Genomic DNA, 13,148 nt, shown 5'->3' on the forward strand with positions numbered 1-13,148 from the left:
CTGACACACTAACAAAACCAATCAATATTTTTATTCTTAAGATAAAATCAAAGCTATTTGACAATAAACCTTCATAGAGTGATTAAATCAAAACAACAACACGGAAAGAAAGCCCGACATCGGGGTGTCACTAGTCATGAGCATCTACAAAGGGTTGTTCGATAACACTAAGACATATACAGACCGAAGAGCAGGCTGCGATCACCATGCAACTACCTTACTAACTCCAGTAGATCCGCGATGGATGAAAACAACACTCACTAACACGTCCAACAATCCATGGATCTGCATACAAGATGCAGAGAGTAATGTGAGTACGCCAATTCAGTAAGTAGTAAAAGTAAATAAAGACTGAGCAGTAGTGACGATCAATAAAATATATACAGTTCATATCACAAAATCTCAGTAGAATATAACAGGCTTTTAAATCAGTATATGAATCAAATCATCTCGTTTAAAAATCCAGTCTTCGGTAAAAATCATTTGAAGATGTGTAAAAACCATTTAAAACATCTTTTAGCAGCTTTCAAACAAAGTGATGAAACAGTGAGTAAAAATGATGAAAACATAGTCGGCCTCTCGGGCAAAACTCACTCGTATACAGCCCCTCGAGCAACATAAATCATAACAGCCCCTCGGGCAACATAAATCATAAACTACCCATCGGGCAATCATCACTGTCACTCATATACAGTCCCTCGGGCATATCTCTCTATCACTCGTAAACAGCCCCTCGGGCAAAAATATCATATCACTCACTCACGGTACCCGCGCTCACTAGGGGTGTATAGACTTCGGAGGGCCCCCCACAGCCCAAGCACTATAACAAGCCACTTTGTGGCATAATCAATTAGGCCCTCGGCCTCACATAATCATGAATCAGTAACAATATCAAGCCATCTCGTGGCATAAATCAATCAGGCCATCAGCCTTACAAAATCATGAATCAGTAACGACATGTTGCGGTGTGCAGCCCAATCACATACAATACAGGCCCTCGGCCTCACTCAGTCATAAACCTCTCAAGCCACTCTGGCTATTAGTAAAAACACGATGCTCAGCCCAAATAACATTTATATGCATCAAAACGGAGTGATAAAGACTGAGTTATGAAATCAATAAATATAGCATGACTAAGTATAGATTTTCAATCAAAATAGTGAGAGGATAATAAGATAGGCCCCTAAGGGTCCAAACAGCTCTGGAACAAGGCCTAAATATGACATTCAGCCCAATTCATAGAAATTCTTTCTAAAACACATAAATATCATATAATTTCAATCAAATACGCAACTTAATAGTTGTTATGGGACGGACCAAGTCACAATCCCCAATGGTGCACGCCCACATGCCCGTCACCTAGCATGTGCATCACCTCAAAGTAGTAAAACAATGTGAAATCCGGAGTTTCATACCCTCAGGACTAGATTTACAATCATTACTTACTTCAAACTGGTCAAACCCTTACTCCGCGATGCTCTTACCCCTCGACTCGGCCTCCAATGCTCCACATCTATTCACAATCAGTACAACACCATCAATATACGCTAATAGAATGAATTCCATACGAGAAACTATCAATTTAGACCAAAATCCCGAAATCCACTCAAACCCGGTCCCCGGGCCCACGTCTTGGAATCCGACAAAAATCAAACAACTAAAAGCCCATTCACTCACGAGTCTACCCATACCAAATTTAGCAAAATCCGACATCAAATGGCTATTCAAATCCCCAATATCATCTCTCCAGTTCTCTTTCATTTCCCCCCAATTTTACACCCTAATTCCCAATTTAGATGATGAAAATCAAGATACAATCATGGAATTTAACCAAAATTAAGTGAAGAACACTTACCCCAATCACCTCTCTGAAATTACCTTCAAAAATCGCCCAATTTCGTGATCTCTAACTCAAAATATGAAAAATGGGCTCAAACCCTCGATTTTGATATGTAACAGTGCTACCCAGATTTTACTCTTTGCGAATGCAGTAGTGCCATCGCGTTCGCGAAGCACAAACTGCCTCTGACCAGGAAATCCTCCTTCGCGAACGCGAGGACCCACTCGCGAACAGGAAGCCTACGCTGGCTGGCCCTACGCGATTGCAGAACAACCCTCACGAACGCGTAGGCTTATCTACCTGAAGGTCCCAAAGACTGTAGACTCTACGCGAACGCGATGGCCTGGTCACGAACGCGTAGTCTTAAAGTCCTACACCTTCGCGAACGCGAGAACTACTTCGCGAACACAAAGAACAACTCAGCTACCCCTCTCAAAATCCCTTCGCGAACGCGAGAGCTCTCTCGCGAACGTGATGAAAGAATTCTCTGCAACAAAATACCAGAAAATCTACCAACTTCCAAAGTCAAGAATTGATTTGTTAACTACCCGAAACTCACCCGAGGCCTTCGGGACCTCAACCAAACATGTCAACACATCCCATAACAATATTCAAACTTAGTCGAACCTTCAAAGCACTCAAAACAACATCAAAACACCAAATTATCCTCGGAATCAAGCCTAAGAACTTATAAATTCTCAAATTTCACAAACGACGCCGAAACCTATCAAATCACCTCTGAATTACCTGAAATTTTGTACACGCGTCACCACTATAAACCTACTCCAACTTCTGGAGTTCTATTCCGACCCCGATATCAAATTTTCCACGCTGACCAAAATCGCCAAATTTTCAACTTTCGCCAATCGAAGCCAAATTCTACTACGGACCTCCAAATCACATTCCGGATGCGCTCCTAAGTCCAAAATCACCCAATGAAGCTAACCAAATCATGAAAATCCAAATCCGAGATCGTATACTAAAAAGTCAAGACTGGGTCAAGCCTTTCAAATTTAAAGCTTCCAGTTGAGAATCATTCTTCATATCTATTTCGATTAACCTGAAAACCAAAACCGACGATTTACATAAGTCATAATACATCATACGGGGCTAGTCATGCCTGAGAACTGGTGAGCGAAGTGCAAATGGCCAAAACGACCGGTCGAGTTGTTACATCCTCCCCCACTTAAACATACGTTCATCCTCGAACATGTCCAGAGTTGTTCCAAAAGCTATCAAATCGCCATGCATCCTCATTATGCACATACCCGGGGGTGATCCCACATCACCCTATCCCATATAGGTCTGATAACGCAACATGACTGAAATTTCTTAATCCAACCTAGCCCATGAGTCTTAGAACCCAATTTCCATCATCCAGAAGTTTCTATAAGATCAAAATCCCACATCTACACTCTGAATAAGTCCGAACAAGTTGTATCAAACCATATTTGTAACCTAAGATGTAATCACATGATATACCACCTAACTCACACACTCGTAGTAATAATTTCTAATCACAACAGCTGCTCAAAACAACCCAATACTGGTAATAAATCTTTTATCAAACAAATCCCCGTTTCAACAGTCTCGTATACTGCCAATGATGAAAGAAACATACAGAAAGTCATAATCATTCCTCAGATAAACCAGTGATGGAGTTCCCTCTCCTTCGGCAAGGACCGTAGTAAATTTCTAAGCCGAATCCTGATATTATCCTTCCAACATGCTGAAATCGAACCCGATAAATATTCATTCTAGATCCCAATGACCTCATCTCATTCAACACGACTACTCTAGTGACATGACACATCGATACAATTTAAATCCACACCCGTGCGACCCGCGCACCAATAAGCAACAATCCAAATGTACTCAAATCATGGAAAAATAACTCAAATGAGAGAGCTGTACTGCCAGCTCACTAGTACCACTAGAACATAATGCTGAGAACTCATCATACATCATAGAACCAGAACACACGGATCTAACTCGAAGGATCATACCTCCACATAACTTTGCTACAATGCGCAACCCTATCCAAATACTGGTCCATATGAGACACCCCAAGTCACCATGCTCAAAATCATCAACCACGTGCAACTTGATGTCTAGTACCAAAAGTAAATCACCATAATTACGGAGAAGTGAATGACGCAATTCCATGCCAGCTTGAAAGAACATATCCAATGCGCAATCAATCATGCAACACCCAAATACCCGTCTCACTCAAATTCCGCTATAAAGCCCAAATAAATCGCACCATATGTGCATATAACCAACAATCACAACTCCTTGCAACACAGAAGGGTAACTCATCGATAACTCTAGAATACGAATAAGCTTAATGACAATCGAATGACACATCCCTCAACAATAGCAATTCGGAGTCAACAATTCCGACCAGTGCAGAACACGCATCCATACTGGGCCTACCAATGGACCCTAAATCAACCCTGGTCACTCGCAACAGATAGATAACTCTCGGAAAGTTCACAATGACTGAATCATGGCACATACTAACATCTGACTAGCTTTGCTTGCATCTTCACAGTCCACAACCACAAAATAACCTATTTCTGAGAACTCCTAGTCTCGAAATCCATAAAGCGCATGAATCACCATATCCGATCCCAACTCCATCGCTCAAATATATAACACACCTCTAATACTCAATCATTTCACGAGGGATACTCCTATAATTCTTCTGTGCCACCAAGCAAGCTTGAATATCAGCAGTTGATCCAACAAGAGAGCGCCTCAATACCAATGAAGCGCCCTTAACTCAAACACAATGCCCTTTCTGAAATGTATACCCTCATCAAGCCGCACTAATTAGTGATATCATTTACCTAGTCATCTAAAACTGTCTATGCTGCCTAAGAATTTTATGACCTTCCTTACAGAACTAAACTGTGACCTCACACATGCAAATCTCAACCCTACAAAATATACCGCATATACCATGTCATCCTATGATAAATATGAGAACTTCATAGTCTATTTCGAGCCACCAGCAACTACGTACTCAACCAGCCAAGAACTTTTTATTTGATCTTCTAGAAGAAAATTACTATACATCACATGCTCCTCACGCCAGTAGAAAATATATCTCTCTAACCGTAGTGGAAGCCATCAAGGACTCTCCGAATCCCATTTGCACAAAACCCAACCGTCAGGACTGAATCCTTCTAGCTCATCCAAGCTACGCATGTCACCAAAAGTCCAAGAGCATTGCCATGAGACACCTGTAGAAACTCATTACCTCATAAGCACCCAAAGAACTAATCATATCCCTTACCATGCCGATCCGACCTACTACCAAGTTGTCCTATTTATCCAAGTTCCTTCTGAATTACATTCGAATTGACACTTCACCTTGTCATAATACCTATTCCTCAACCCAGACTCACCACACGAGACCCAAGCATAAAACCACACCATCTAAGGCTCATAAGCCATTGAATACTCTCTCAAATATTCCCAAAAACACCACATTAAAAATACTTACCCTGAAGAGACTTCCTACGAGTCTAAATCCATTACCTTTACCTTTCTGATACTGATATGTAGAATCCATAATGATATAGAAATGCCACAAGTCTTGACACCCTCTAATGTAAACCTCAATTTCTAGCCAAATACACATCCTAAAGATCGCCCAATTGTTACATATACATCTTGAATCCATTAGAACCATTATCGGGAGTCATTCACTCTACTCAAACCTCAATTAGACTGATCAAACGGATCGAACGACATGTGTTCCATTAGCACTCCAACACCCCAGGAAGTAACCCCACCTTAATGCAACCAAATAAATTCCTGCTCCATGCACATTACATCCTTCACCAATAACAATTCAAGTCCTTCCATGATTCTTATACACCCATAAAGCATAACACAACCCACGTTCAAAATTTCCTTTACTCGAGTCATCCTCGATCTAAACCCTTGTAAGCCACAACTGATTCGCCAGTATACCTCAAACTGAAACTGATATAATAGTTACCCGCACAATCAACTTATCAATAGCAGACTCCCCCACTTAGCTCAAAGCCATAGGTCAAAACACACAAAAAATCACAATGCCCATACTCTATTACTTCCATAATACCATAGTGAGATTAAACTAAATCCTTCATAATCTCGTGCAATACAAACTATGTAGTACTTCAAATCATCTGAAAATCTCGCATTCACCCTCGTAACGGTCAACCCCACTCTCATAAATGATCCAAACTCAATTTGTAACATATATATTTTACTGGTAAAAGAGGACTCACTACAAAACAGCATAGGGATCACATGCCCTCAGGACATCCCGCAGGAGATAACCCACCTGCTTCGTCTCAAACTAACATCTCTTTATACCCTTCCACCATCATAAACATCACACGATCACTTAATCTTCTTGAGTCTGAACTCATATCACTACATGAAATCTACTTCACTCCCCAACTAGACAACATGAGAAGACCTTTAACACACCCATAACTCGGGGCTATACATCAAATGAAGATGGAAATCGAGCACCAAACAATTATTTCTACCCTCAAGTAGACCCTTCTCGTCACATTCAATTCATATGAACACATCTCGTAGTCACATCATACTCATCACGTAGCCATCCAGTCATCACTTCCACTAATAGGAACACTACCGAACATATAAATCTAAAATCACGTGCTCACACAATCAACACCTCAATGCTCAAGCTACAGGCAAAGCCCGACCTCAAGTCCTCCAGACTGGACCAACATCAACATACAAAAATCATATCTCGCCCCTCATTTGGGGAATCACAAGCCGTTGATGCACAGCCGATACCGAGCGCTCATGCGCACATACGAACACGTGGAAAGAATTTAAAGAGTTACATTTCAAGCTGAATCAATATCACACGATAAGAATTCAAGAATGTGGGATTTCCTAAAGGTTCTGCAGCCTCTCAAAGATAAGTACAGACATCTCCGTACCGGTCTGCGAGACTCTACTAAACTTGCTCATGACTCGTGAGACCTATGTAACCTAGGCTCTGATACCAACTTATCACGATCCAAATCTACCATGTTGTGATGGGGCCTACCGTGGTACTTAGCCAAGTCGACACACTAACAAAAGCAATCAATATTTTTTCATTCTTAAGATAAAATGAAAGTTATTTAATAATAAACCTTCATAGAGTGATTAAATCAAAACAACAGTGTAGAAAGAAAGCCCGACATTGGGGTGTCACAAGTCATGAGCATCTATAAAGGGCTATCCGATAGCACTAAGACATATATAGACTGAGAAATAACTAATAACAGTCTATATGAAGACAGGAGGGAGAAGAGCAGGGTCGCGATCGCCGTGCAGCTACCTTACTAACTCCAGTAGATCCGCAACGGATGAAAACAACACTCACTAACACGTCCAGCAATCCCTGGATCTACACACAAGGTGCAGGGAGTAATGTGAGTATGCCAACTCAGTAAGTAATAAAAGTAAATAAAGACTGATCAGTAGTGACGAGCAATAAAACATATACAATTCATATCATGAAATCTCAATAGAATGCAACAGGCTTTTAAATCAGTATGTGAATCAAATCATCTTGTTTAAAAATCCACTCTTCGGTAAAAATCATTTGAAGATGTGTAAAAACCATTTAAAATATCTTTCAGTAGCTTTCAAACAAAGTGATAAAACGGTGAGTAAAAATGATGAAAACATAGTAGGCCCCTCGGGCAACATAAATCATAAACAGCCCCTCGGGCAATCATCACTGTCACTCATATACAGCCCCTTGAGCATATCTCACTATCACTCGTAAACAACCCCTTGGTCACAACATGAACCAAGAACAACCCCTCGGGCAAAAACATCATATCACTCACTCAAGGTACCACGCTCACAAGGGTCTGATCCCATAATATCCTCACAACACAGGCCCTCAGCCTCACTCTGTCATAAACTTCTCAAGCCACTCGGGCTATTAGTAAAAACAGGGTGCTCAGCCCAAAATAACATTTTATATACATAAAAAATGGAGTGATAAAGATAAGTTATGAAATCAATAAATATAGCATGACTGAGTATCGATTTTCAATCAAAATAGTGAGAAGATAATAAAAAAGGCCCCTAAGAGTCTAAACAGCTCTGGCACAAGGCCCTAATATGGCATTCAACCCAATTCATTGAAATTCTTTATAAAACACATAAATATCATATAATTTCAATCAAATGCGCAATTTAATAGTTGCTCCGGGACGAACCAAGTCACAATACCCAACGGTGCACACCCATACGCCCGTCACCTAGCATGTGTCATCTCAAAGTAGTACAACAATGTTAAATTCGGGGTTTCATACCCTCAGGACTAGATTTACAATCATTACTTATCTCAAACCGGTCAAATCCCTACCCCGTGATGCTCTTGCCCCTCGAATCGGCCTCCAATGCTCCACATCTATTCACAATCAGTAAAACACCATCAATATACGCTAATAGAATGAATTCCACACGAGAAACTATCAATTTAGACCAAAATCCCGAAATCTACTCGAACCCAACCCCCGACCCCACTTCTCGAAATCCGACAAAAATTACAAAACTAGAAAGCCCATTCACTCACGAGTCTATCCATACCAAATTTCTCAAAATCTGACATCAAATGGCCATTTAAATCCCCGAAATGTTCTCTCTAATTCTCTTCCATTCCCCCCCCCCCAATTTTACACCCCAATTCCCAATTTAGATGATGAAAATCAAGATACAATCATAGAACTTAACCAAAATCAAGTGAAGAACACTTACACCAATCACCTCTCTGAAATTGCCTTTAAAAATTGCCCAATTCCGTGGTCTCTAACTCAAAATATGAAAAATGGGCTCAAACCCTCCATTTTTATATTTAGCACTGCTGCCCAAATTTTACTCTTTGCTAACGCGGTAATGCCCTCGCGTTCGCGAAGCACAAACTGCCTCTGACCTGGAAATCCTTCTTCGCGAATGCGAGGACCCACTCACGAACACGAAGCCTACGCTGGTTGACCCTACGCGAATGCAGAAAAACCCTCGCGAATGCGTAGGCTTATCTACCTGAAGCTCCCAAAGACCGTAGACTCTACGCGAACGCGATGTCCTGGTCGCGAACATGTAGCCTTAAAGTCCCACACCTTCGCGAACGTGGGAACTACTTCGCGAACGCAAAGAAAAACTCTAATGCCCCTCTTAAAATCCCTTCGCGAATGAGAGATCCCTCTTGCGAACGCGATGAAGGAATTCTCTGCAACAAAATACCAGAAAATCTACCAACTTCCAAAATAAAGAATTGATCCGTTAACTACCTGAAACTCACCCGAGGCCCTTGGGAAATCAACCAAACATGCCAACACATCCCATAAGATCATTCAAACTTAGTTGAACTTTTGAATCACTCAAAACAACATCAAAACACCAAATTACCCTCAGATTCAAGCCTAAGAACTTATAAACTATCAAATTTCACAAACAATGCCGAAACATAATCGCCTTTGAATGACCTGAAATTTTGCACACACGTCAAAAATGACACTACGAAACTACTCTAACTTCTGGAATTCCATTTCGACCCCGATATCAAATTTTCCACTGTCGACCATAATCGCCAATTTTCCAACTTTCCTCAATCCAAGCCAAATTCTACTATGGACTTCCAAATCACATTTCGGACGCGCTCCTGAGTCCAAAATCACCCAACGAAACTAACTAAATCATGAAAATCCAATTCCAATATCATATACTAAAAAGTCAAGACTGGGTCAAACCTTTCAAATTTAAAGCTTCCAACTGAGAATCATTCTTCCGTATCTATTCCGATTAACCTGAAAACCAAAACCGATGATTTACATAAGTCAAAATACATTATACAGGGCTAGTCATGCCAGATAACTAGTGAGCGAAGTGCAAATGCCAAAACAACCGATCAGATCGTTATATGGAGGTTGTATTGCGCCTGTGATAGAAATACTTGTGTAGGAGTGTGGCAGCCCATAGTGAAGTTGGTTGATGGAGTAATCGCCAAGCTTGACTAGCGAGTAAGGTCTGATTTTTTAGGTGGAGTTGTTGGATGCAAATCCCACCATCGTTCTTCGGGGTAGTGATTGTGCTCCATTTAAGGAGATGAATTTTTTTCTTGTTGAGGGTTGTCCCCAACAAGAAGTTTTGTTGGTACCTTTCGAGGTAATGTATGATAGATTGTGGGGTTTTTATATATTGCATTATGTGGTTTGGTAAACTGTCGAGGATGGAGTTGATAAGAGTGGTGCGACCGGCCATGCTAAGGAAGTTTATTTTCCAACCAGCAAGCTTTGTTTTAAAGTTGTCAAGAAGAAATTGGAAATCTCGTTTTGATGATCGGGAGGTGAAGATCGAAAAGCCGAGGTATTTCCCAAAGGAAGTTCCTTTTGGAATGGTGATAGAGGAAAGAATGAAATTATTATCTTGAGCGGTGCAAGTTTTAGAGAAATAAACTTTTGATTTTGAAAATTGATCTTTTGGCCCAATACTAGATTGAATTCATTAAGAGTATCAATGATGGCATGACAACTACTAGCTGAAGTAGTGGATATGAGAATAATATCACCCGTGAAAAATAGAGGAGAGAATGGGGGTCCATGTCGAAATAAACGAATAGGGTGCCATAATTAATAGTCTACTGCCATATCAATTTTTCTTATAAGTAATTCCATACATAATATAAATAAGTATGGTGATAAAGGATCTTCTTGACGAATTCCACGTGATGGAGAGAAAAAAGGAGTGCGAGCACTATTTATAAGGATTTATAGGGAGATAGTGGTGACACAAGACATGATAAGTTTGATGAGGGGTGGAGGAAATTGAAGTATTGGAGGGCATGGCAAAAAAAGGACCATTCTATGCGGTTGAATGCCTTTTCAAGGTCTAGTTTTAGAAGCATGGAGCTAGTTTTACCTGATTTATGCTTAAAATGTGATAGAATTTCTTATACTATGATAACATTATTCGTCGGTCGACGGTTTGTTGGAAGCTGTAACGACCCGACCGGTCATTTTGCTTTTTAGAACCCCGTTCCCCTAAATAAAACTTTTCATGCTTGGTTTAACTAATTTATGACCTGCGGGGATGGTTGGTTCGGGATTTGGAAGAGTTTGGATTGAAATATGCTCATTTGACTCCTTAAGATTTTCTTAAAAGGCTAAGTTTGACTTTGGTCAACATTTTGAGCAAACGGGCCTGAATTCGTATTTTGGCGGTTCCGGAGGGTCCGTAAGAAAATATGGGACCTAGGCGTATGCCCGAAATTAAATTCCGAGGTCCCTACCCCGAGTAATGAATTTTTATTAGAAATTGTTAAACTAAAATTCTATGGATTTAAAGAAACTAATTAATAATTGATCACGTTGGTATGAGGATCGTATGTTGGTTCTAAGCCGAGTACAGGTTCAATATAACATTTAAGACTTGCCCGCAAAATTTGATGTAAATCCGAGTAGTTTAAGGGCGTTTCGGCCCGTTAGAGGAAAATTAAGAACTTGAAGTTCATAAGTTTGATTCAATTGGTTTTAGGGGGTGATTCTTAGATTTAGCGTTGTTTCAAGCATTCCGAAGGTTCGAGTAGGTCTGTTTCATGATTTCAGACATGTCAGTATGTTCGGGCGGGACCTAGGAGCCCCGAGCGTCAATGGGACGAGGCTCGAGTGAAGTTGCAATTTTTGGAGAAGTGCTGAAGCATCTGTTTCTGTCATAACCGTACCTGCAGTTGGTTGACCGCAGGTGTGGGACCGCAGAAGCGGTCCACCTATCGCTGATGCAGCCCAGGGTAGGCCAGGCCAAAACCGCAGAAGCGGTCGCAGCCCGCTTGGCTGGTTTCGCAGGTGCATCCGTTTTCTCGCAGAAGCGGGACCGTAGATGCGGTCCGCTGACCACAGATGCGAAAATCGCTGAAGTAGTAAGCTTCATTTAATACGGGTTCCAAGCCATTTTTGCCACATTTCACTCCTCAATTGGTGATTTTAGGAGCTTTCGAGAGAAGACTTCCACCTAGCATCTTGAGGTAAGTTTATCCCACCTATTCTTAGCTTGATACTTGTGTCTTAGGTAGATTAAACACTAGAATTTAGGTAAAATCAAGCGGTTAGAGCAAAACCTAGGGTTTTAACAAAAGTTAGTTTTAACTACGAAATTTGTTATGAAATAGATTAGAAATCGTATATTATTGATCCTTAGGATAGAGAACAACTTCCTTCGAAAAATTTCGGAATCCGGACACGTGGGCCCGGGTCGGATTTTAGGAAACTCATGTTAATGATTGGGAAATTGCTTAAATAGCTATAATTCGATCTTGTGAGTTTATACTGAGTATTTCTTACCTCATTTAACTAGTTTGGGATCGTTCGGCTTCGAATTGAGGGTTTGAGCTCGTTCTTGGTATTGGAAGTGCACTTTGGAGCGAGGTGAGTCTCTTTTCTAACCTTGTAAGAGGGAATTTCCCCCATAGGTGTAATAATTGAGTAATTTGCTACTAAATGCGGGGGCTACGTACGCACTAGGTGACGAGAGTCCGTGCATAGCTACTATTATGTTAATTGTCCGCATAGTCTAGGACTCGTATCATGCTATATTGGTAAATGTCTCTATATTTTCTTGCTAATGTGATCACTTAGGATATGTTAGAGACTTGGAAGGGAAAATAAGCGAATGTATACACTTGTTGGACACTTGTATGAATTTACTTGGAAATAAATGCGTATTTATGTGTCTTCTTGATATTAATTGATATTTGTGGATCGGGCCGATCGCCTCGGTAGAAATAGATGCATCTATGGTTCGCGCCATTCTACCCTCTGGAAATGCACAATTTATTTTCTGTTGGATCGGGCCGTCGACCTCGGCATAATGTGCGCATGATATCTATGTGAAACCTTATCTATGACTTGTCCTGCTAAATATTTGAAACGTGATTGGTTGACTGCAAAATTGTTTAGAACATGACTTATTATCTCTTGCTACAACTGCCGATTATCTGTGACTCCCATGCTTAGCATAAAACCTTATTATACTATTTGACCCTAGTGGTATCAAGTCGATATCTCGTCTCTACTTCTTCGAGATTAGACGGGATTTACTAGGTACATATTGTTTATGTACTCATACTACACTTCTGTACTTAATTGTACAGGATCTGAGGCAGGTACATCTGGCTATCAGTTTGGTGCGCGCCCCTGATTCATAGTTCGAGACTTCCATGGTGAGCTGCTCCCTTCCTGTGCCGTTCAGCAACTTGATGGAGTCTTTCTTT

The sequence above is a fragment of the Nicotiana sylvestris genome, chromosome 6, assembly GCF_000393655.2.
Source record: "Nicotiana sylvestris chromosome 6, ASM39365v2, whole genome shotgun sequence".
Classification (NCBI taxonomy): Eukaryota; Viridiplantae; Streptophyta; class Magnoliopsida; order Solanales; family Solanaceae; genus Nicotiana; species Nicotiana sylvestris.